This window comes from Hyaena hyaena, unplaced genomic scaffold, assembly GCF_003009895.1.
Source record: "Hyaena hyaena isolate Hyena2069 unplaced genomic scaffold, ASM300989v1 scaffold_380, whole genome shotgun sequence".
Classification (NCBI taxonomy): domain Eukaryota; kingdom Metazoa; phylum Chordata; class Mammalia; order Carnivora; family Hyaenidae; genus Hyaena; species Hyaena hyaena.
This window is the reverse complement of record NW_024081013.1, coordinates 1099170-1123439: the sequence shown is the minus strand read 5'-3', so window position 1 is coordinate 1123439 and position 24270 is coordinate 1099170. Positions and strand designations below refer to the sequence as shown.

Here is a 24270-nt window from a genome sequence, read left to right as displayed (position 1 = left end):
CCTTGTTCTCCAGGCTTCCCATTGATCCTGAGAACTATCCAGTAACTTCTGTCCAGTTCCTTTTCTTGGTAAGTTAACCAGAGTCCGATTCAGTGGCGTGCAGCTGGAAGCCACCACCCACACACCCACGATAATAAAAACTGAGGGCTCCGCACCAACGTGTCCCCTTGGGAAAGAGCCGCCCCTTCTTCCCCGCGTGAATGGGGCCAGCCCGTGTGACCACCAGGACAACATGACTTCTGAGCTCAGGTCCCAAAAGAGGTGGTGGCTTCTACCTTGTTTCCTCTGGGACCACTCTCTCCGGGGGAAGGCAGCTGCTGGGTCCTGAGCTCACACAGTGCTGTGGGCAGATCCCCATGGAAGGGAACAGAGGCCTCCTGCCCACAAGCCATGAAAGTTTGCCTGTCATGAAAATGGGTCTTCGAGTGCCGGCTAAGCCTTCAGGTGTGCTGGCTTCGGACAGGTGAGATGGGGCAAAGCTGTCAACTCTGTCCCAGCGCCCGGAGAACCGCATCAGCACGGCCGGCAGGAGCAGCCTCTTCTGCGCCTGGGAACTTGCATTTCCGAGAATCCCAGGAACTCCTCCAAATGCCTTCACGTAATGAGGAGACGGAGGCCGCCGATGGGGGAGGTGCTCTCGCCCTGTTTAGTCATCACAACAGCGGCTTCGTCGCAAGCTCACCTACAGGTATACCAATGCTCCACAATTTCTAGATTGAAAAATTATGTATTATCAAGGGGGCAACCGGGGGTCTCAGTCAGTTAAGCATTTGACTTTGGCTCAGGTCATGATCTCGTAGCCTGTGGGTTCAAGCCCCACGTCGGGCTCTGTGCTGACAGCTGGGAGCCTGGGGCCTGCTTCAGATTCTGTGTGTGTGTGTGTGTGTGTCTCTCTCTCTCTCTCTGCTCCTCCCCTGCTCATGTTCTCTCTCTCTCTCTCTCTCAAAAATAAACATTAAAAAATTATGTGTTATCAAGAATCTTTAGGAAAGCCCCCAAGTTATGTGGGTCCGTGTCAATTTTTCCATGCTCTATAACCCAGTGGGACCCTCGTGAATATCTGCCCAGGATGTTTTCATTCTATCTTGCATGAAAACTATCTTGCAGTTTTCATTGCTCGGGTCATTAAATATTCCCCAAGTACAGTGAGGCAAGGTGGGCAGAGAGCAAACACACTGAGGGGAGTCGGACAGTGACGTCCTGCTGACAAAGCACACGTCTACCTGCTCCCGCGTCTTAAACACGTGTCGCCCGCCTTCCCTCAGCCTTTCTGATGAGAAACATCACACCTGTACCCCGTTAACTCATCCCCACTGAGAGCACACACTCTCAAGAAAAATGCTTCAGTTTGTTCCCACATCTTCCCATAATTGGTCCAGACACCCAGTTTCCCAGCGACATCTCCTGCCTCGCACGGGGCTCGGTGTGATTTTTTTGTGCATCCCCACAGAGTATTTCACCTTGCCCCGCCCCCTCCACACGCACCTTGCACGCACTGTGGATATCTCCCAGCCGAAGCCTGCAGAGGAGTCGCCCCATCCAGCCAGACAAGACCCACGCTCTGCTCTGACATTTAAGTGGCTCAGCCGCCACCCACCAGAAATCAGGCCGCGGAAAATGAGTGCCAGGTGGTTGACCCCCAACCTCAGAGCCCACCGACTCCTGCCAGAGACACCCAGAAGCGAAATGTTTGGAAGACACAATAAAGAAAGATGGTGACGCCCACAGACTTTGTGGGGTAGCTTGAGAGAACTCTTCTCAAAGCAGAAACTCCCTACAGAGCCCTTGAAACTCAAAATGGTTTTCAATCAAGCAAACGGGCAAATCATTCCATTGTCTGGCTCCCCACAGATTTGCACCTCTCGCCGGGGATCCTGTTCGGGGCCCTGAGGCAGTGTCAGGGCCCAGGGCCCAGGGAGGCTGTCCCCCGGGCTGCCCACGTGACGAGGCCTTTGCCCCCCCCCCCCCCCGCCCCGCCCCGAGGCTTGGCAACCTCAGGGAGAAAACACTGGATGTTTCTTGGACTAGCTTTGCTGTTACTCATGAGAAAAGAATGGCATGTCAGCCGCTCTGACGGGTGAAGTACCAGCTCTCAGGCCCTCTGGCCTGGGCAGGAGTGCATGGTGGGGAGGCAGCCAGAGGCTCGGGGCGGCCACAGCAGCTGGCACAGCCCCAGTCAGTTCCAGTGGGGCCAGGCTCTGGGGTCACAGCACTCGCTCCACCAACTCAAGCTCCCCAGGAGTGAAGGGTCTGCAGGAGGGAGAGCTCGGCGGGGCCTGAGGTTCTGGAAGAAGACGCCCTGGCGCTGTCTGTGGATGGGAAAACAAGAGAGAGGAAGATGGGAGCCACGGAGAGAGCTAGGCGGAGGGCAGGCCCTGACCACAGCCGCTGTGTGTGATGCTGCTGCCCGCCCCCCCCCACCCCGGCCTCAGGGTCAAGGCTCCCCTGTGCACTGAAGTCAGGAGCGGAGTTACAGGAGCCATATGGACTCCAAGGCAGAGGCGGCCCTTTAAGGAAAAGCCCGGCACAAGTGCGCACGGCCAGGTTTCATCCCGTGCTGCTCACAGCTCCAAGGGCACGGCTCAGGCGTGTGGCTGCGGGGCCTCCGATGCACACACGCCGGGCAGGATCTGGAAGGGGGGAGGGAGGAGGAAGCAGCCCCAGCAGGAAAGGCCTTCTCAGTCCCGTGTGGGCCCTCGAGGACCGAAGGGCCACCAACGATGAGTGTTCCTGGCCCGCGCACCGCACACGCTCTCCAGAGCAAGTCTGAGCTGGGCACTGGCAGCGTTTCAGGGGAACCTCGGGACAAGTGGACAGAAGGACACGGAAGCCCCGGCCCCAGGGAAAGGGCAGGGCCTGTGGGTCTTGTTCCTCGCTGAAGCCTCAGGGCGTGGTAGGTCTCCCATTAGGATCTGCTGAATGAATGAATGAGTGAATGAATGAATGAGTGAATGAATGAATGAAAGAAAGAAAGGGCTGCGTGGATGACCATGCCAGCAGCTCCATGGCCCCACCATCAGCTGATGGAAACCCCAACATCGGCTCCTGCTTGTTGGGTTTAGATCTTGTCTGTCCCCTGCTGTCTTCCTTTTAAAAGCAACCCTTTGGTTGAGCCTGGGGGCTCAGTCAGTGAAGCGTTCGACTTCGGCTCAGGTCATGATCTTGTGGTTTGTGAGTTCGAGCCCTACGTCGGGCTCTGTGCTGACAGCTCAGAGCCTGGAGCTGCTTCAGATTCTGTGTCTCCCTTTCTCTCTGCCCCTCCCCCGCTCTTGTTTGCACACGCATGCACTCTCTCTCTCAAAAATAAATAAACATTAAACAAATTTTCTAAAAAAAAAAAAAAGCAACCCTTTGAGGGACACTGAGTGGCTCAGTCGGTTGAGCGACGGACTGACTCTTGATTTCGGCTCAAGTCATGATCTCATGGTTCCTGGGTTTGGCCCCGCGTAGGACTCTGGGCTGACGGTGTGGAGGCTGCTGGGATTCTCTCTCTCCCTCTCTCTCAGCCCCTTCCTCTGCTTGTGCTCACTCTCCTTCTTCCTCAAAATACATACACTTAAAAAAAAAAAAAAAGCGACCCTCGGACCTGGCTGCAGTCGCTGACACCATGTGGCAGACTAGTCTCCCAGCTTCCTGCTTGGACAGAGGGGCCGGGGCAGGGCCTCGCGGGAAGCAGAGCCCACGGGGGAGGCGTGAGGACACAGGTGTCTCTCGGTTGAGGCGCTCAGGCGGCCGCGCCTGGGTCCTGAGGGCCGTCAGCACCACCCAGCGAGTCGGTCGCCCCGCAAGGCGCCGCGGCCTCTCCTCCACCGGCCCAGTCGCCACGGCGCCCGCCTCCCGGCCTCCCTCCCGTCCCTCCGCAGGGCGGAAAGGCCTGACCTCATCCCTGCGCCCCCTGCGAAGGCCCCAGTGGTGTCCACACTGGCTGGGGACTCCCGGGGGCTCTGCGAAGCACGCAGGGTGCCCTGGGAGCCCCGGTGCCTCCTGCCTGGCCGGCCTGGGGACAGCCCCAGGGGGCGTGTCCGGCCCGTGCTGTGCCCCCAGCGCGTCATCATCCGTCCTGCATGGCAGCCCCTCCCCCTCAGAGCTCATCGCCGCGCTCCCTGAGTGAAGCTGGGGTGCCCCTCCCCGCAGGCCCCGTGCCACCCACCCCCCTCCTCCACCTGGGGCCCAGGGGTCCCGCTGTGCCTTCTCAGGGCCTGCGTCTGCTCTCCGCAAGTCCGTGCGGCTCCGGCCTCACGCGGAGCCGTAGGCAGAGCCTCTCCCAGCACCCAGCAGGCCGGCCGGCCGGCGACTCCCAGTGCCCTCAGGGCTGCTGCTTCCTGAGCCTTAAGCGGCCACCGAGAGTCAGGGGGGCGCGCTGCTCAGCTACGGGCTCTGTGTGTCCGCAGACTCGGTGGCCCTCAGGTGGTCACTGCAAAGGGGTCAGGGATGCTCATCCTGTCCGCCCAGTGCAGCCGCCGGCACAGACGGAGGGACCCCCACCGTGGGCAGCGCAGGGGCTCACGTGTCGTCTCTGGGGACCCGAGCCCCGGCCTCGGCCCAGCCCGTTCTCAGGCTGCCCCGCCTGCCGGGACGCCAAGCCGCTTAGGAAAGCCGCTTAGGAAAGCAGAATCTCCCGGAAACTTTTACCAATCGCTGCTCGACAGAGAAGACAACAACACAATCGATTAAAAAGTAGCATAACCAGAAATGATGCCAGTGATCGCCACGCGGCACTGACCGTCCTTCCCGGGGATGCGTTTCAACAGGACAAAGAAAAACTCATCTGCTAAACAAAAGCACGCTGCACCCGAGACGGACATGTGCCTGGAACACCTTCTGGAACACCCCTGGAAGCAATTTTCCAGGCAGGAACCACACCCACAAAGAACAGGCCTGCGTGACCTCGGCCAAGGGAACAAGAGATGCGCACACAGCAGGGGCGTCGTGACGTCTCCCCTTCCCGTCCCGCTCAGGGTCGGAATGCACCTGCACCCAAACGGACGGATAAGGTGCCTTTCGTCTCCGGGAAGCAGGCAGGGGACCTCCAAGTGCTGAGGCCCGGCCACACGGACGGTGTGCAGACACCGCAGGAGGCAGGGGCCAGCCCGCTGAGGCGGCAGAACAGGAAGGGAGGCTCATCTGGGTCCGGACCGCGGCGACTCAGGCCCCGCAGGACAGCTGGCCACGTGCTCGGACTCTGCAAGGGAGGTCACGATGGTCTCGAAACCTCAGAGAAACCATCTAAAATGACGAGGCAGGAGTGGCTTCGGGTTTTGGTTACACTGGAAGACGTGTGCAGAAAACATATTTTTGGTCCCCTAAAAACATACGAGGAAGGTTATTAAGAAATAACTAGAGGGGCGCCTGGCGGCTCAGTCGGTTAAGTGTCCCACTTCAGCTCAGGTCAGGATCTTGAAGTTTGTGAGTTCAGGCCTCGCGTCGGGCTCTGTGCTGACAGATCAGAGCCTGGAGCTGCTTCAGATTCTGTGTCTCCCTCTCTCTCTGCCCCTCCCCCATATGAACTCTGTCTCTCTCTCTCTCTCTTTCTGTATCTCTCTCTCAAAAAAAAAATACCTGTAAGTAAGTAAAAGTGTTTTCTTCTTTTATTTGATGGTAATAAATTTAAGGGGTTGCTTTTCGGTGTGCCATGAATTCAGTTTCCTGAGCACAAACGTGCAGACGAACTGCCGAGTCCTGTGTCAGTCCCAGGGGCTACTCTGCACGGAAAGGTACCAGGGTCCGGCTCGATTTGCACCACGAAGGGAGAAAATGAATATTTAATGCAGTGGGGGCTATGCCGTCATCTAGGACCACCGTGACTTTCGAGGGCATTTTACAAGCCAGAAACCCTCAGTGAAACTTTCTCTCCCCAGAATAGAAGGCAGAACTGTGATTCCCACTCGGTCCAGGTCACTGAAGTTTGGAGGAAAGGCTCAAGGTCACCGAGAAATCGGCAAAGGGGCTCGACCAGGGTCAGAAGCGCCCCCCCCCCCCCCGCTCTCTCCTGCTGTGACTGTGTGCCTTTCCTCCCATTCTGCCAGGACTCTGGGCAGGCTGGGACCACCACCCCGATGTGGTTCGCATCAGAGACCTGTTCCTTCTGCCTGTCCCCCGGGGTGGAAAAGCCCCCCTTGGATAACTAACATTGCTTCACGTGGATTTTCTCCATTTGAAAAGGAAGCTTAACATGTGGTGCTCCAGGCTCTGAGGTCCGTAAGTCAAGAGCTGTGGGTGCCAGGGAGAGCGGGGTGACTCCCAGTTTGGATGTGTCCGAGGCCAATGGTCACCAGCCACATTCAGCTTCATCATACGGTCAATCACCTTTAGTCAAGAAGTCCGTTTGGCTCCGCTAAGGCACTTCAAACTCAGCCCAGAACCCGAGGCCGTCATCGTCTCTTAAATCCGTGTCTGGCCCGGATGCATGCAGTCTCCTCTGCTGAAGACTGCGGGGCCCTGGTCAGGCAGGACTTTCCCGAAACTGTAAAAATCAAACCAAACCAAACCAAACCCCCTGAGCGCACACATGCGTTTTTCTACAGAACGAAACCATCTATATTCTTCCTCAACGGCGGCCATGATCTCACACGGGTTCGGCCCTGCTGATCCACCAGGCGGACCCACACTCCTTTCTCAGTGGCTTTCGGGAACGTGGAGAACCTCAGACGTTCCAGCCCTCCTCTCTCATCCCCTCCATCGCTGGGCTCCAGCTCCGCCCACACACCTGCTGCTCCCCAGATAGAACACGCTACTTCTCACTGCTGGGCAAGCACATGGGAGCCCCTCCATCTGGAATGTTCTAGACCCGTTGGCTGCCAAGAACACCTCCTTGGAAACCAAGCCTGTCCTTCCCGGTGAAGACCCTCTAGGACTCCCTCCACGCGCCCGCCTCTGTAGCCAGCATGACTCTGAACACGCCCTGGAGGCAAGGAGTTCTGCTTCCCTTACACGCGGCGCGCCCACAGGACAAGCATCGTGACTTTTTTTTTGATAACCTCAGTACTAAACACGGAGCGTGTACGCTGCAGGCACCCAATAAGTGTTTAACATCCCTAACTGTCTCTTCTAAATGCCCTTACAGACTCTTGTAAATACTACACGCATTTGATGAAAACCAAGAAATACCCTTTGAAAGAACATCGTTGGCCAGCTCAGAACGGGCCTTGCTTGGCACAATGCAGTCCCAAATTATTAAATTTCTGGCTTTCGCCTTCTTATTATATTACACTGGGCCGAGATCGGGCTTTTGCTCAGAGGAATCTGAATGGGTGCCCTGATAACATCTCCAATAGATGACTGAACTTTAGCCGATGTTTGCAGCAGTAGCAAAAAGTAATTTATTGAATTACTGATGCACTTAATAAAGCACTGCCACAAGCTTGGGGAGACACAATGCTGAGTCAGCCTCGCTTCAAAACTAAGGGAGGGGCTGGGCTACTGCTTCACAGTATCTTTACATCGAGTACTTAAACATTCAGCTGTTTATGAAACTAAGGCTCCTCCTAGAGCCAGAAAAACCATATACTGGAAAGAAAAAAAAAAAGCATTCTTGATAAGAAATAATTTTACTAATAACCATGCAGGTTTTGAGATGAGTTGGAATGACGTGGCAGCAAAGGCCAGTTTGATTGACAAGTGTCATAGCGCAGCCACCATTGCACCGGGGCTTATTTTTACCTATTTAAGAAGCTGGAAGAGGTTCATCTCTTTGGAAGATCGTTTACATGTTTTCTAGTCATTAAAGCAAGTAGCACCCTCAGGCAGCATTTTGTTAGCCCAGAAAAAGCTCCCGTAGGTCCATGCTTGTAATAAAGGGACACACATCCTCTGGGCTTTTTGTTCATTTGCACTGATTTCCTCCTGTGACTGTGGGGACAGCTCATGCGTCAGGGACTTGGAGGGCTGGGCTCGGAATATTAGCGCCACACGCCGACGCCACCAAGCACGTCACCCCTTTGCCCTCTGAAACTGTCCCAGGCCACACCCTGGTCGGTAACTCTTGACCACACGTGTCCAGGACCCCAGGCTCCCACCCGGGATTTTAAGGGAAAGTGGAGGCGGCCAAAGATGACAAACACTGGAAGAGAAAAACCCCTTAGTGTCTGAGAGTCTCTGGGTGTGTGTCTCTTTGTATCTCTGAGTCCCTACCTCTACCTCTCTCTGTGTCTCTGTGTTTGTCTCTGTGTGCCTCTCTTTGTCTCTCTCTCTCTGTGTCTCTGACTCTGTTTCTGTTTCTCTCTCTCCTCCCTTGCGTTCTCTTCGAGATGTGCCACAGTGGAGAAGTGTGCTGAGGACAGGAAAATTCTGGAAGAAACATGAACATCTGTAGGAACAGATGCTTAGCTTAGTGCAATTCACTAGCACTCATTTCTGGAATCTAGAAAATGAGCCAGAGCCTATGTAGGGAAGATCTACCTTGTCTCCAGGGGCGGACATGGGACCTCCGAGCACCCATCCCCCCTTACCTCAGCCAGAACCTTGCCTTTCACTGAAAGTGTGTTTTTAACACATGTGCCCTTCTCCTCCTCCGTCTCTCTCTCTTTTTTTTAATTTTTTAATGTTTACATATTTTTGAGAGAGACAGATAGACAGTGCGAGTGGGGAAGGGCAGAGAGAGAGGGAGACACAGAATCTGAAACAGGCTCCAGGCTCTGAGCCGTCAGCACGGAGCCCGACGCGGGGCTGGAACCCACGGACCGCGAGATCACGACCTGAGCTGAAGTCAGACGCTTACCTGACTGAGCCACTCAGGTGCCCCTCCTCCTCCGTCTCCTTAAACCCTTCACCCCGAGCCCCCCACAGGAGTGATTCACCCCTCGAACTCACACGTGAGTGCACACTGGAGACACGGCCCTTCCCACGGAGGTTTCCACCTGTGCCAGATTTCAAACAACAAAATAAAAGCTTCATCCCAGGACAAGAACCCAGACAAGCAGACTGCCAGGTGACGTGGGGAGAGGCCTCGGGGCCAGGACATCAAATCAGGCAAGTGGGTGTCCACCTTTGAGGCTGGCCTTTTGAACTAGAGAAGAAAGGAAGACCAGAGCGCCCGCAGTTTAACGAGGAACCTGCCGGGGCAGGACCTCCCACCCGCCCGGGCTCTGCTCCAGCGGGGGCGCCCCCGCCCTCCGAGGGCACTCAAGTGTGTTGGCAAAGGAGTCCGGGCCAAGTCTGCGGAAAGCCAAGGGAACAGACTCGAAAGTCCTACCCCAGAGACACAGCCTGAAACATGCAAAATCCTTTTGGAATGAGAAACAAAATAAAAAGGCTTCGTGTAAAGGTCACTTATAATAATACATTGTAATCAAGTAGTTACGCCATAGGACGTTCTGAAATCTTGGTGGAGGAGAAAAATGGAACTAATTCGCTCCCCGGTATAAAAATCGGTGGCTAATGTTCAGCTGGGAAATGTCCAAATAGATTTACAGACACTAATAGCTGAAAATTATGTCTGCGTTTATAGAATGGGAATTAAGTGACTTGCCCTGAGGACAAGGCAAATGTGGCCGCGGAGAAATCCAAGCCCGGATTATGCCCATCCTTGGACTGAAGGCCGGCCACCCCTCGGTTCCCGAGCACGGGAGCAGGCCACTGACCGTTTGGCAGGCACTAGGCTGGGCCCCCTACACGTGACCTCAAGCCAGGCACACGCCAACCCTGTCTGGGAAGTGTCACTGTCCCCATTAGGGAGACAAGAAATCACACCAGGAAAGGGTCAGCCACTTGTCCAAAGCTTCCAAGCCATGAGCCCCAATCTGACCCCGCCCCTCTGCTCCAAAGCCTGTGCTCCGAGCTTCGGACTGAAAAGCAAAAGCCTGTTGATTAGATCCTCTGCCAGTATTCAGACCAAGTAAAATCTTCACTGGGAGAACCCTCTACCAGCAGCCTCTTCCGCTGGCCCCTGCCCGGCTCACTCTCAGGACGATTACTTCTATCCTCCGATGTCTACCCTGCACCCCCGAGAGCTGGTTGTTTTGTGAGCCCCGGCCATCACGCAGGCGACCCCCACCCCGGAGACGACTGTGCAGCCACACACCAGAGCGTGGCAGCACACTGCACGCTCATTCCGTAGGAGCCCACCTGCTGGGTCAAGTTCAGTGGTGCTGGAACCCCAGCCTGGGGCCCGCACAACTCTTCACCCAAGAAACACTGACATCAAAACACCTGCCTAAAACACTTCAGGTTTTTAGCACTTAATCAAGGATTTTTTTTTTTTTTCCTTTTCCTTCTTCGCCTCCTGATGGAGTGTGTATTTGCTTCTGGGTGAAAGAAGACGTTTGCACCTTTTTGATTATTTCATACAAGATACACGAATGGGCTATATTGACCGCAAAGTCTTGATTTGTATTGGAAAGATATTTTTTAAAAAGACAACCTTTAAAAATACTTATTTGGTTCCTATTTCGTTGGGAATCGATTTAAGAGTTGTTTTTCTGAAACACGGTGTTAAAATGTTTCTATTTCGTAAGCGTGATCAGCCCTTTTGAAGTATTTGTGTAGTTGAAAGAAAGGCATTATACCCACATTTCTGGCTCTGAGCCAGGTACTGTTCAAGTTCAAAGAGGCTGTGAACCACATCAAAACTCCCTGAGTAGAACACCTGGATGGGGCAGACTTTGACTAATGACATTTGGGGAACAGCAGCGAGACCCAGCGAAGAAACGGAAGCTGGCTTGGCAAGCCCCAAACTAGGGATCTCCCCGCCTGCATCCAGCAGAAGCCCCGACGCTGTGCACCTGTGTCTGCTGGAGGATTTAGTAAAATTCAGCGAAACCCCTATCACCTCGGATGTGGCTGATCCAAAACCCCAACCAGGTGGAGTTTTATCCCGCACTCTGCTCTGGGCGACAAAGTAATGAGAGGGTAACCCTCCGAGATGAATTTGTGGTATGTCTGGGGTCAGTATTTGAAACAGAGGCATGCTAACTGCGCCCTTGAGGCACATCTTACTTTCGGTAGACGCGGTACCCAGAGCAGAGACGGGTGTGGCTGGAGGGACGAGCCGAGAACTGGAGGCAGCCCTGGCCATGGAGCTAATCACACACACTCGGCAGCACTGCCTGGACCGGCCCTGGACGGGGTGAGACTGGTCAGCGCGCTGGCACTAGCAGGGGGGCCCAGAGACCACCTGGTGCCGCGCCGCCCTCTGTGGAGGCAAGAAAGGCTAAGTCCTGAGCGTCTCAGGAGCAGTCCACAACTCCACGGCTCGAATGTCCTAGTCTACACGCCATTCTAGTTCAAGATCCAGGATCTAGACCCTGGGTCCACACAGCGGGTTCGAGCCCACGCTGCAGCTTGGTGCCGGTTTGGCTCACTTGTGTGTTGTCTCGCCCGCAGACTGGCTTAATTCAGTCCACGGGCACAGGCCAACGTGCACGACAAACCTCCTTTCTGCCTCACAGACCACTCAACCCTGCAGTCAACGGAGCGCTTAAAGAAGGGGCTCATGCTTGGAGCACAGGTAAGCGGCGACATCCTCAGATTAAAGTACTTCATCACACGACATCTGCACAATCAGTCAAATTATCACGCAAAAAAATAAAGTTATCCAGCACGTCACAGCTCATCGATCTGACCCAGCTTTTGGGATGGTGAGTGAGACCTATCTGTTAATACGGGCTCTGACTCGGCTAATTTATTCATTCAAATTTCACTGCAGGGAACAACTTCGGGTGTTTCAGCTTGGCCCGGTTTACTGGGTGCCAATCGTCTGCCTGGTACTTTCTACATATCATCTGCCACTCTCAAAACAAAACAGCCCCGTGAGGTAGAGATGATCGCTCCCATTCTACAGAGGAGAACACCGAGGTGTCAGTTTTGAAGAGCTTCACCGAGGTCACACCTGTCACAGGAGTTATGTAAATCCACCCAGAACTCAGCGCCCAAAGTCTGAGAGACACATCCTCTCCCCTAGAAGCACGGACCCCCTGGTAGACGAGATAAACTATTTGAACAAGTCCCCGGGAAGTCAAAATAGAGTCTGATGAGTCCTCTAGAACGGGTACAGTTAACCTTCTGTGGGACTAAAAGAATGAGGGATTTCCTTAGGTAGAGGGGTCAGGAAGGCTGTGGGGGGCCCTGAGGCGTTGAAGTGGGCTGTGAGGCGTGAGTAGGAGTCCCTCAAGACGGAGATAAAGGAGAAGGAGATTCAGAGCAGGGGCCTGAGGGAGGCTCCACCTCCACGGTTCTGGAAAGCACGGGGGTGCCCTCAGGGAGCAGCGAGCCACGGGCTCCCTGGGACACAGCCCACGGAAAGAAGGCCTGGAGAGGCTCTGGAAGCACACAGCTTTTTTCTTAGCTATAATCAAATGTTAAGAAGGCCAGTGTGATCCCAACGGATACGCCCGTTCCCGTGTGGACAGCAGGAGCTGCTGTCCCCAGGACAGGGACGCAGGACGGCTCCCCGGGTGCTCCCCAGCGGCTCCCAAGCCTACGTCCTCAGGGGGAGGAGTCTCTCGCCAGCCCAGCCGCGTTAGCTGATGTGGCCCGAAAAGAACAGGCGATGGACTGTGAGCCCTGGACGGGCCGCTCTCATCCCTCCACGATCCAGTCCCATCTCTACCCCAGCAGAAGTGTGTGGCTGCCTACCGGCCACAATGAACCCCCGAAAAAGACACAGATTCATCCGTTTCAGAAGACGAGCCCCTAAAACGTCTCACTTCGTCATGGGTCCCTCTGCCCGATGACAGTTAAGGCCAGCCTACTGTCAGGTGCTTGGCGGGATGCTGAGGGTGCGCGACTGTCCGCGGGGAAACCGCAGTCCAGCCTGTTTTTCCATCGCAGTGGGGAGGCCGGTGCGACCACACGGATATGGAAAACAGGGAACAGTGTCGCGCTGGGGGCGGAAGGTCATAGGTGTGACGTGGGGGACCGTGAGCTGGGGCACCGAATATTCCAGGAGAAATGTCAAGGGGGCAGCTGGGAAGGAGAACTGCTGAGGGGCGGCTGGACTAGAAACCCCCCTCTGACCTGCAAGGAGGGGCCCCTGATAAAAGGGGCAGCCTGGGCTGCGGTGACGGCAGTGGGCACAGGGCCCCGGGGCCCCAGGGCGGCGCAGTGTGAAGGAGGCGTACGTTCTGGCCAATTGAACTCGTGTTTCAGCTTCATTACTAACCACCTGGCAAATGCCCGGGCTTCCTCAGCCTTCTATCCGCCCCTGACACGCCTTCGCCCGCGGCTGTGGCAGCCCCTCTCGGGCTTGAGGGTTGGCACACGCTTTGGAGAAGTGGCCTCTGCGCACAGCACGGACACCAGGCAGAGCTGCTTCCTGCTCACCCTGGGCCTCCCTGGGGCCCCTGGGGAGCACATCAGGGACGGCAACTCCTCATCCACTTCCCACAACTGACTGGGCTCAGGGGGGCGATGCCATGTCTTTTGGTTTGTCCTCAAATCTAAAACCATCCCTTCTATCAGGAGAAAACCAGCTCCTGGCTCACATCAACACAAGGGGGGGGGGGGGTCTAGGATAGTTTTGTTTTCCCCTGGGGTGGGTACTGACGCCCAGGTATTGCCCGAGCCAGAGAATGAAGACCTCTGTCCCCGGAGTCACAGTCAGGGGCAGAACAGGCTGCCCCGACCGCCTCCTCTGACTGCAAGCGCAGACCCATCTCTTGGGCCTGGTCCACGTCACCAGCTGGCCTTGTCCTCTCTCAAGGCCTAGAGCCTGTGCTCGGGCACACAGAGCTCTCCCAGAGAGTGAGGCTGGGGGACCATGACAGGCAGCAGCCAGCGTAGCCACCGCGGGCACCCCCTCCCCCATTCCAGGTCGTCCTTTGGCTTAGTGCCCTGGTCTGGGGGAGAGGCCCTCCCCCCTGCGGCCCCCTCACTCACACCTGACCTGGGCATGGGTCTTTATTTCACAGAGACAGGGCCTCCCCAATCAAGGAGACCCAAAGACCTCCGGGCACCCGGGGTCAAGAGCCGACGAAACAGAGACACAGTGATTTCTAAAGCAGGCGACCCTCCCTTGGTGCTCGGCACTCAACGCAGCCGCCGTCCCCTCCAAAACACAGCTCGGGCCACCTTCTTCTTTCCTCGAGTTTCCTGCGTTGAAACTCGGAGAGCGCCGTCCTGATTCCAGACGAATTAATGCAAGTCGGCAAGTATAACGTTAACCTTTCCAGAAAGGCTGGCCGCGCCACGGGGCAGCGGAGGCCAGGTCCCGCGCGGTCTGGCCACGGCTCGGCCCGGCCTCTCCCGCGCGGGTTCTCCAGCCTTGCCGGCCGGCCCGGGAGCCGCGGGCGTGGCAGGGCGCGGACCCCCGGTCCCGGCGCGCCCACGGGTCCCCGCCCGGCCTGCCCGCCGCCCGGGTCGCCCTGCGGCACCTCCGCGCTCTCCCCTCCCCGCCCCCCGCCGAGGCGAGCGCGCGGGACCCTCGGGGCGGCGTCGAAGGGCGGCCCGCGCCCCTCCCAGAGTTGGCGCAACTCCGAGTCACTTTCTCAAAAGGCTCCCGTCTGTCCCCTGCATCCTTGGCCCCGCACACGCCCCGTGGGGAACCCCCCCCCTTCCGTCTCGCCCGCTTTCACCTCCGCCTCTGTCGCTGACCCAGAGCACTGTCTCCACCCGCAGACACGCGCTCCGGGTGCCCGTTTCCCGAGGGGGAGCGCGGGAGCTGCCGAGGCGGCGGCCAAGCCGGGCGGGGGTTCCGGGGAGCCGAGGCCGGGGTCGCGCCGTCCCCCGCCGCCCGCACCCGGCGCGCCGCGGGGCCACCGGGGACCGGGCTCCGAGACCCGGCGCCCGGGCGCGGCCCCTCCCTCCCGCCGCGGCGGCCGAGGCGGCGTCCCCGGCCTGTTCCGGCCGCCCGGGGCGCGCGGTCCCCGGAGGGGCGCACGGCCCCCGCCCGCACCCCGCGCGCGCTCGCTCACCTCGGGGGGGCCGGTCCGGTCGCGCCGATCGCGCCGCCGCGGCGGCTCCGCATCTCCCGGGCGCCCCCGCCCGCCGCCCTCCCGGGCGCCCCTCGGTCCCCGCCGGCGCCAACGACGGTCGCGGGGACGCGCGGAGGCCGCGGGGTCCGGGCGCCGCCGGCGCCGCCTCCAGCCGCCCGCAGCCGAGCAGGAAATTTGCCGGCCGGGTCCCGCCGCCTCCTCCGCCGCTGCTCGGGCTCCGGCTCCGGCTCCGCGGCGGGGGCGGGGGCCGGCGCAGCGAGGAGCGGGGGCGACGCCTGCCGTCCGGCGCGGGGAGCGCACCCTGGGCGCCAGCCCCACCTGGAGGTGCCCCGCCGCCCTGGCTGCCGCCCCTTCCGGGAGGCCCTGGCCAGGCCCCCACTGCCCCGCCCGGCGCCGCCCGAGGGCGACAGCTGTGACGGGCCCTCTTCCACGCGGGAAAGGCCCTTCCTACCCCGCCGTGGGCCTGGGCACCAGGAAGCGGCCTGGCTGCGGGCCAGCTTTGGGTCACGCAGCGGGTACAGAGGAGCGCACTGCACCGAGTACCGCTTCTGGTTCCGAGAAGTCCAGAGAGAGCCGAGAAGTTTCCCGAGCCGGTGTCCTCGTCGGTAAAGAGGGGACGGGGTGACCCTTGGATGGTGAAGGGCTTCAGCGTCCAGGAGTGAAACCTGGGAAAGGTAAACACACTCCTGCCAAGGAGGGTCCCGGCCGGCCTCGCTCTCTGTCGGGGACTGCTCTCCGGTGACCTCCTGGGCACCTGAGAGACCTGGGCACCTGGGCACCTGGGCGACCTGTAGGGAGGTGCAGGAGTCACGGGCGCTCCATCAGGAGGGCAGAAAGGTCCAGGTAGCCTCATTTCAGTTCTGAGCCTTGGCCCCAGACGTGGCCTTCCTGAGGGAGACTGCATCCCTGCCGTGGGGACCTCACTCCTGTGGGTTTGTGAATGCAGGAACCGACTCCAGGGGGCCATGGAACCCCACCTTGCATCAGTAGCCAGCAGGCGACTCCTGGGGCGGTGTGACTGTTCCCGGCGGAGCTGTAGACCCCAAAGACTAAGGAGTGGTGGGGCACCTGCTGGCTGAGACCATCCACAGTTGACCTGCCCGTAGTGCAACTTTGCACAAGAGGTAGAGAGGGTGAAACGGTGGAGACCTTGAACTCAGCTTTCCCTCCCTGCCCTGCCCACACTGTGTCTGGGGGACCTGGTCCCACGCCAGGGCTTCATACGCCATCCCTATGCAGGGGACTGGAGAGCATCTCCCCACAAGCTCTGCCCCTTCTCCCAGCACCTCAGCCCCTCTCGCTCCGACTCAGCTTCTCCAGGAGCATCCCTGTCTCTACCTCTTCCCCTCACCTTTGATTCACCTCTGCCTGACATCTCAGCTGCTCGGAGCCCTCACCCCTGTGAGCCTTCTCTCTGGGAGCCCAGCTCTTCCCCGCCTGGGCTTTCCCCCTCTGCCCCTGGAATATTGCCCTGCACTCCTGTCCTCTGCTACTCTCTCTGAGATGTATTCATCTGTTTGGGGGCAGTCATTCTGGTCGGCCACCATCCCCCCCACCCCCCACCCCCCTCGGAATCAGGGCTTCTAGCTCCAAGACGGTCCATTCCATGCCGGACTCCAGCAGGTCTCCATCTCCATCTCAGGCTCCTAACACAGCCCTGATAGCCAGGATGTGTCAATGAAAGCATGTGGGCTGGCAGATCAGAGGAGGAGGGGCCCAGCAGGCAGCGCCAGGCATCCCCCCTCCCCCTGCCCCGCCCCCTCCAGGACACCTTCCCGGAGCAACCCAGGTTGGGTGGAGCCAGGTGGGCCAGTGACGTCACCCAGGCCTCAATTTGCCTGCTGCGGTGGCCCACAGAGCCGGAGCTGGGCACGTGGACACGGAGGCCATCGTTTCCAAGCTCTGGTGAGCACGGTTTTGCTTGTTAACGCCACGGGGCTGTGGAGACAGAGACTGCGATGCAAGTAGAGAGAAACAAGTTGCCTTTGTCAGACATCTGCTCTTGGAAAGTCAACAGCCCTGGTAACATGAGGAGGGGCAGATGGCTCCTCTCTCCTGGTAACATCCTCTCTGTTGGATTCTTCCAGGAATTAAGCAATATCCCGTAACTTCTCGAGTCTGAAGACATTCATCACTTTCACGCTAAAGCATGTTGTCAGAGGCGTTGGAGCCAGGGTCGCGTTGAGTCCCGTCCTGAAGCCCCTTGATCCTTCTCGACCCTCCCCATTCCGCTTGGGTCCTGCATCTCTCCATCTCGGAGAGATGGGCCCATGCCCCTACTCCCCTCCTAGGGTGAATATATTCCCCTCCTAGATCCTAGGCTTCAAGGATCTCCCTCTCTTGCCACCCTGACCATTTAGCCATCTTCTTCTTTTAACTCAAGCCCCAGCGCTTGTTAAATCAGCCCCCATCTGCACTTCCTGTTTAATCCCACCCAGGGAGCCTTCGTCTTCACCAAGCCCTGCAGCTCCCTTCCTTACGTGCAGGAGGCTGGAGGCAGTTTTCCTGAGGCTGTTATTCTTAACCCTGGATGTATCTTGTCTTCTATTTAGCTGAGGGCTGAGACTTTGGGCTCAAGTTCAGGGTAACGTGGATTCTGCTCTTTGACCTTAAAGGGCCCGGTAGATGTCAGCTAAAATTAAAACACTCAGGCCAGAAGTGCTCTCTTGGAGGATAAACAAAAAAGGCAGAATCAGGATGTAGAAAGCACTTCGGAGTTTGCTTTTAAACACTATACAGAGACATCAGCATACAATGACAGGACTTTAGGAGATAAACTCAGGACACCCTGGTGATGGATCGGCCACAGGGCAGGGCAAGCAAGGAAAACTGACTTTAGGACCACTGCCCACAAAGCGGAAACGCAGGACGGCTCTTCTGATCTCTAGAATGTGCCAGAATGAATAACTCCAAGGGGCACAAAACTTTCTATGTTTACATGACGCAAGTACCCTTCCCTCTCCCCTTTCTCCAAGTTCTGCCCAAGTGTTCACAGTTATTAACCAGTGAAATCGAGAGAATGGGATTTTTGCAAGATTTCCCTACTGTCCCAGAAAAACAGGTAGTTGCTGCCTCCTTCAGGGGCATCTCAGAGCATTTAACTCGTTTTTTCTTGCATTACTTTTCATTGATGGATAATATACACGTATTATACAAATATTTGTATAATACAAATTTACATATACAATACAAAATAATATATTTATAAATACAAATCAATGTGTACAGTTTTATGAATAAAGACAAATATGTAAAAAAGTGAAATGCATGTCCCAATCACATTTCCCTCACCCTAGAAAGTCCCCACATGTCCCTTCCCAGAAAACCCCTGAGTCCCACCAGAGAAGCCTCTGCTCTGGTGCTTAGTACCATAGGTAGTTTTTTGTGTTTTCTTTTTTTAGTTTTAGAAAGAGCTAGAGAGAGCGTACACACATGAGTGGGGGGAGGGCATAAGGAGAGAGAGAGAGAGAGAGAGAGAGAGAAAGAGAGAGGGAGAGAATCTTAAGCAGGCTCCTCGCTCAGGGCAGAGCCGGACACAAGGCTTGATCCTTCTACCCTGGGATCATGACCTGAGCCAAAATCAAGAGTCAGACACTCAACTGACTGAGCCACCCAGGCGCCCCACCACCCGGGCACCCCACCACCCGGGCACCCCACCATAGGTAGTTTTAACTGATCTAGATCTTCCATAAATGGAATCATATGACATGAACTTTTTGACTTACGATTTCTTTCACACAGCAAAAATTTGGGGGGAGGGGGGACATTCATGCTTTATTACCTATATCAGTAGTTTAGGAAATGTATCTTCTTTCTCTAGCTGCTTTTAAGATGGTCTCCTCATTGTTTTTGTTTTTTGTTTTTAAGAAATGTGATTACAATACTACCCCCTCCCTCCACAAACTCAAAAGTATATAATCAGTCACTCCTCACAATCTCACGGCAACTCTTTCGGCCCACGGGTTCTATCCTTGAACTGTAAGGACCTTTGTGCACCAAACAAATAGAGGAAATAAAATAGAATAACTAAAAAAAATACGTCTTTGTGTAGTTTTCTTTGTGTCTATCATTCTTTGGGATGAGTTGTGCTTCTTGGTTTATAGGTTTATGATTTTCATCAAATTTGGAAATTTTTAAGCCATTATTTTTTTTAATGTTTTCTACTTTCTCCTATTTCTGGGACTCCGATTATATATACGTGATATCTCCCGATATTAGCCCATAGGCCGCTGAAGATTTCTAAACTTTTAAGTCCTTCTTCCTCTCTGAGTTTCAGCCTGGGTAGTTCCTATTGCTGAATGCTTAAGTTTGCTGACCTTCCCTTCTGCAGTGTTTAATCTGTTCAGTCTGTTTAGTGAATGTCTCATTTCAGATATTGTACTTTTAGGTCACAGGAGTTTTATATGGTCAGTTTTAAAATAATTTTCATTTCTCTGCCAAGACTCCCCATGTTCTTTTCCTTTAAATTCTCAAACGTACGTCTAATAGCACTTCTGAGCTCTTTGCTGATTTCAACATCTGTGTCATCTTTGCATCTACTGATGCTTTTTGTCCTGATTATTTTCCTGTTCCTAATTTTTTAAATGTTTATTTATTTTTGAGGGGGGAGGAGGAATGGGAAGAGAGGAGAGAGATGATTCGAAGCGGGCTCTGCACTGACTGCAGAGAGCCTGATGTGGGGCTCAAACTCACGAACTATGACATCATGACCTGAACCGAAACCGGACACTTAACCTGCTGAGCCACCCAGGCGCCCTCGCCTGTCTAATTTTTTAATTGTCTCCTGGATGCAGCATTCTTGGGAGTCTGGATTCATTTTCGCTTTGTCAGCTTATGTTGATGGAAACCCTTTCTCCAGAGCTAGAGTAGCCCCAGTCATAAGCATGGCTTTTCTGAGGTCTGAACTGAATGCCTAACACATCTGACAAGGTCTTGCCACTCTAGCTGATTGGAATTCCCGGGATCCCCTCCAAATTCACAGCCCCCCATAGATTTTTATGAAGCAAGGTTTCATCCAGATAACTCACAGCTTACTCCGAGCCGGAAGAGTCTAGGGGGCGCTGTGCAGAAAGCTAGAGCTTCTTTTGGGCACAACTGTGTTCTGCTTCGGTCCCCTGCCTCGCCTCACACGTTGCAGCCTCCCGGCCACGAACTTGGAGTTCTGTCCTCTGCTCAGAAAGAAAGCTGCTCTCTGAGTGAGTTTACTTCTCCACGCTGCCGTTCAGAGAGCATCCCCGCCAACACGCGGGGGTTAATGTGACCATCTCCCATGTTCCCTTCCTCTCAAGGATCATGACCTTCCATTGACCCCAAAAAACCCTTTACCACATACTTTTTTTCCTGTTTCATGCTTGTTGAGAGCAGGAGGGTAAATTTAGTATCTATTACTTTGTCATGTTTGTAACTGGATTTGCCACCTTCATTTTAACTACTTACTGCCTTGGTCTGGTCTTTAGCCATCCATATGTATCCCTTCCCCAGAGGCTGAGCCCCATGAGTTTTGTATCCTTAGTACTTAGCGAGCACCTTAAATATCGCTGAGTGAAAGATGTTTAAATTAATTAATATTATGCACGGCAACCATATATGTAGCAATTCAAGTTCTATGGTATATGCTGTTGGGAATTGCAGTTAATCAAGTATATGGACTTACAACGTATAGTCAAGTGATGTAGGTCTGTTACTTAAATGGCAGCTAACATTATACCTATAAAAATAAGGAATGCTTACACACAGCTCAAAAGACAAAATGTTTTCCAAATGAAAATGAAAAGCGTAAGTCTTGCTTACTTCCTCATTCCCCTGTCAACCAGTTCATCTGTCCTGAAACAAAGTCAGTAGCCGGCTTCTCTATCCTTCCCAGGAAGCTTGGGCAGGTACGAAAATATATATGTAGAAATTTTCTGCTGCCTAAATTGTACGATATGGACATTCTTTATACTAATATTCTTTTTATAGCCACTGAAGTCAGTAAGCGGATGCACCAACATTTATTCAACTGTGTTTCTGTTGTAAGCCACTTAGGTTGTTCCCAACTGTTTTCTTTTTTTTTTTTTCCTATGGTTTATTTATTTAGTTGGCCTGAGAGAGAGACAGGAGGGGGAGGGACAGAAAGAAAATGAGAGAGAAAATCCTAAGCAGGCTCCGCACTGTTAGCGCAGAGCCTGACACGGGGCTTGAACCCATGAATGGTGAGATCGTGACCTGTACCAAACAAAATCAAGAGTCAGACGCTTAACCGACTAAACCAACAGAGGCCCCCCAACTGTTTTCTAAGATGAATATGCTGTGAGGAACAACCTTGTCCGTGTATCATTTCACACAGGGGAGAGTATGTGTAAATAGAGAATGCAGGTGATTTCTTTGACAACACATCGTGTGTGGGGGGGGAGGGTTCTTTTGGAAACAAGTTTTCACGTATGTATGAGGACAAGTTTTTGTTCCTTTCACAGTAACAAATCCATTCGTTATTTTCCTTCTTTTTTTAAAAATGCATATTTATTCATTTTGAGAGAGACAGAGAGAGAGAGAGAGAGAGCACACATGAGTGGGGTGGTGGGGACAGAGAGAGAGAATCCCAAGCAGCCTCCATTCTCAACGCAGAGCCCAATACAGCGCTCAAACTCACGAGCCATGAGATCATGACCTGAGCTGAACTCAAGAGTCAGACCCAGGAGCTCCAATTCCTTTACTTCTTATGAGATTAAGAAGATTTGATTTTAATCCCCTAATAAACTGATGTCTAAAAATTATGGTTGATACCATCGGGAGGCCAAAAATGAGACAATGCAGCATAGAACTTCTGGTGATCTGCTCCAAGTGACTTCACAGTGCATGGAACACCCTTTTATGCCTCGCTTAAAAGTCAAGTATCTCAGAAATGTTTACACTTTGGCCAAAGTATGTTTTTCCTTCAATCTCTTTCCTTCAAACCATAATATTTTTAGCAAGAGGAAATGATTTAATTTCCTGATTTCTCACCATGAAATTCATGTGTGTAATCCACAGAACATTATCGCTTATGGAATAGTTTATTATCCACCTTGTTTTTGTCTTGTATGTATTTTCACTTTGCTCTAGGAATTGAGGGAAAACTTGGTGATTGGATATAATGCAGCACTGAGACGCTAGGAAAACACTCTTGGAAAATAGGATTGAGGTGGCTATTTCTGATCAGTTACTAAGGCAGGATAAAAAATATTAAGTGTTTGATTCCTTGAGTCATTGCAATGTCAAGAAAGATTTTTACCCATTAAAAAAAATTGCCTCTTTCGTGGAAAATTAGGATCACATCAAGGCACTCTTTCTCCTGAAATATCCCAAAGTATGTATAAACTACATACATTTTCTAAGAAAAGCGTAAATGTACATGAATTAATTAAAAGAGTAGAATAAATGCTGTTATACACTCTAGAGGTCTGTGTACCATAAGGTGCATTTGTGATTTTTTTTCCAAAACCCACACACATTTAGTGACTCCCATGAGAAACAGAAAAAGGAATCAACAGCTTCAACTTGCAGTAAAAAAGAAAAGAGATAAGAGCTTGTCCCGTTGTATCATGGCAACAGAGAGGGCACTTTCTTCTTCACATCGTTCAGACCAGAATTTCTCCGAGTAAGACCCCATTAGCAGTGATATATGTGGAGGAGGTCGGAGGTGACTGTGAGAGGCAGATAGTCAAGAATGGCCATTTTTAAAATTTCATGTACAAATCGCATATTTATTTTCACATACTAGAAAAATATTGGTACATCATTTGACATTTTGCTACAACTAAGCTAAAGTGAATGGTGTCATAGCCCATTCACTTGAATGAATTTGTACACAATTAAGTCACAAGAAAATATACTAAGGAATAAAAGACGGCCTGTTAAGACTTGTAACAGTGCAGCTGAAGAGACCAGATCAGAGCCACCTGCTGGCTGCTCCTGTGGCCCTTCCCCCCGAGTACGGTCTCCCTCTGCCCCCATCTGTGAGGGCTTCGTGCCCTGGACAGTGGCCTCGGCACCCCAGGCCCTGACATCCCTTTCCCCCAGCCCCTTGCCCAGCCCTGGTCCGCCCTAGCCCATCCTAGATGTAGCTCCTTTCCTGGAGGAGCACCAGGCAGGCAGGTGAGACCGTGTCCCACTCACACCCTGGGAGGCTCCCAGACATCATTAAGGAAGGTTCTGGACTTGCAGCAAGGTCACAACTTCTGCCTCTCCAAACTCAAGGTGAGTCCAAAGCAATTCCAGTACCTCGTCCCCCAAACACTAGGCCTGTGGGTGCCTGCTCACGTTCGAGCTTCTAAAAATGCCAATGGATTTGTGGGGTAGAGGCGTGAGACGCTGTTGCCGTGTTTCGGGTTTGTTTGTTTTTTTTGGATTGTTCTGTTCTGTTTTGTTTTATTTTGTATTGCTTTGTTTTGCAGTAACTGAAGCTGACATGATGAAAGTTCTGGAAAAGGAGGAGAATCTGTGGACTCAGGAGCACAACCAGAAGATGGAAACAGAGCAAGATGAGGAGACCGCCTTTGAGGCTCTGGGTCAGATGATGCGCGAGTCTGTTGTTGACCCAGATTTACACAAGCTTAAGCCAACCTGTCAGAGCTGTACCCGTTCTTTCCCTCCTGGATACATTTGTAACAAAAAGGGATAGAAAGCCATCCAGCCAAACACTGAAGCCTGGAGAAGATACAACCAAGTAGCCCAGATGAGGTGAGCAGGATGTCAAGGAGAATCACTTGAAATCTGTTAGAACAAACCAATGGTCAGACAGGACTGCCCCCTTCAGCATAAACAGGGGGGAAATGCCAAGGGAACTATGCAAACATTCAGCAAAAGGAAAGAAAAACAGTGAACCCTCTCCAGGCTGGGAAAACACTCAGTCCCATGAACAGAAAGTTTCCCCTGCAAGAACTTGTAAGAAGAATTTAATAAAACGAGGGAGTAACAGCAAGATAGTAAAACAACAGAGATGAGATGAAAAGGAAATTTCAGAGCAAGGAAAACAAATTAGAACCCCACACCACACTATTTCAGAATTACATATTTCCTATTTTCACATAAATTAGAAAAAGATTTGGCTGAAAGACAAGTTCTCGTTATGGAGGAAAGTAACAGTGCATTCAGAGGAAGATAACACACTGAAGCAATCAGAGAGCAATGGTGGATCAGAGATAACCCAACTCAAGAAGAACTGGTGTGCCTGAGGGATATTTCAACAAAGGGAGCTCACAATTCACAGATATGATACAGAAGACTTTCCCTGCAATGAACTGAATGGGAAGACTGGAAAGACAACTCATGGAGAAAAAGAAAAAGAAAAGGAAAAAGAAAAAGAATTATATAGAACAATCTATACAAAAATGTATCCTTGTTACCAGGTGATTGGATTTCGCAAATGAAGACCTTTGTTGCTATG

The 24270-nt window shown here is 53.5% G+C and overlaps 1 protein-coding gene across 3 annotated transcripts in view; it reads right to left on the bottom strand.

Annotated features, from left to right (window-relative positions):
• PTPRE (protein tyrosine phosphatase receptor type E) overlaps positions 1 to 15002 on the bottom strand; it is a 163872-nt gene extending 148870 nt beyond the window's left edge. Inside the window, exon 1 of one of the 3 annotated variants that reach the window (XM_039250751.1) lies at positions 14847 to 15002. The gene's annotated coding sequence lies outside the window, so the exon portion shown is untranslated. The remainder of the gene's footprint in view (positions 1 to 14846) is intronic. The other 2 variants (XM_039250750.1, XM_039250747.1) reach the window with 2 other exon arrangements.
• Positions 15003 to 24270: the final 9268 nt, after the last annotated feature.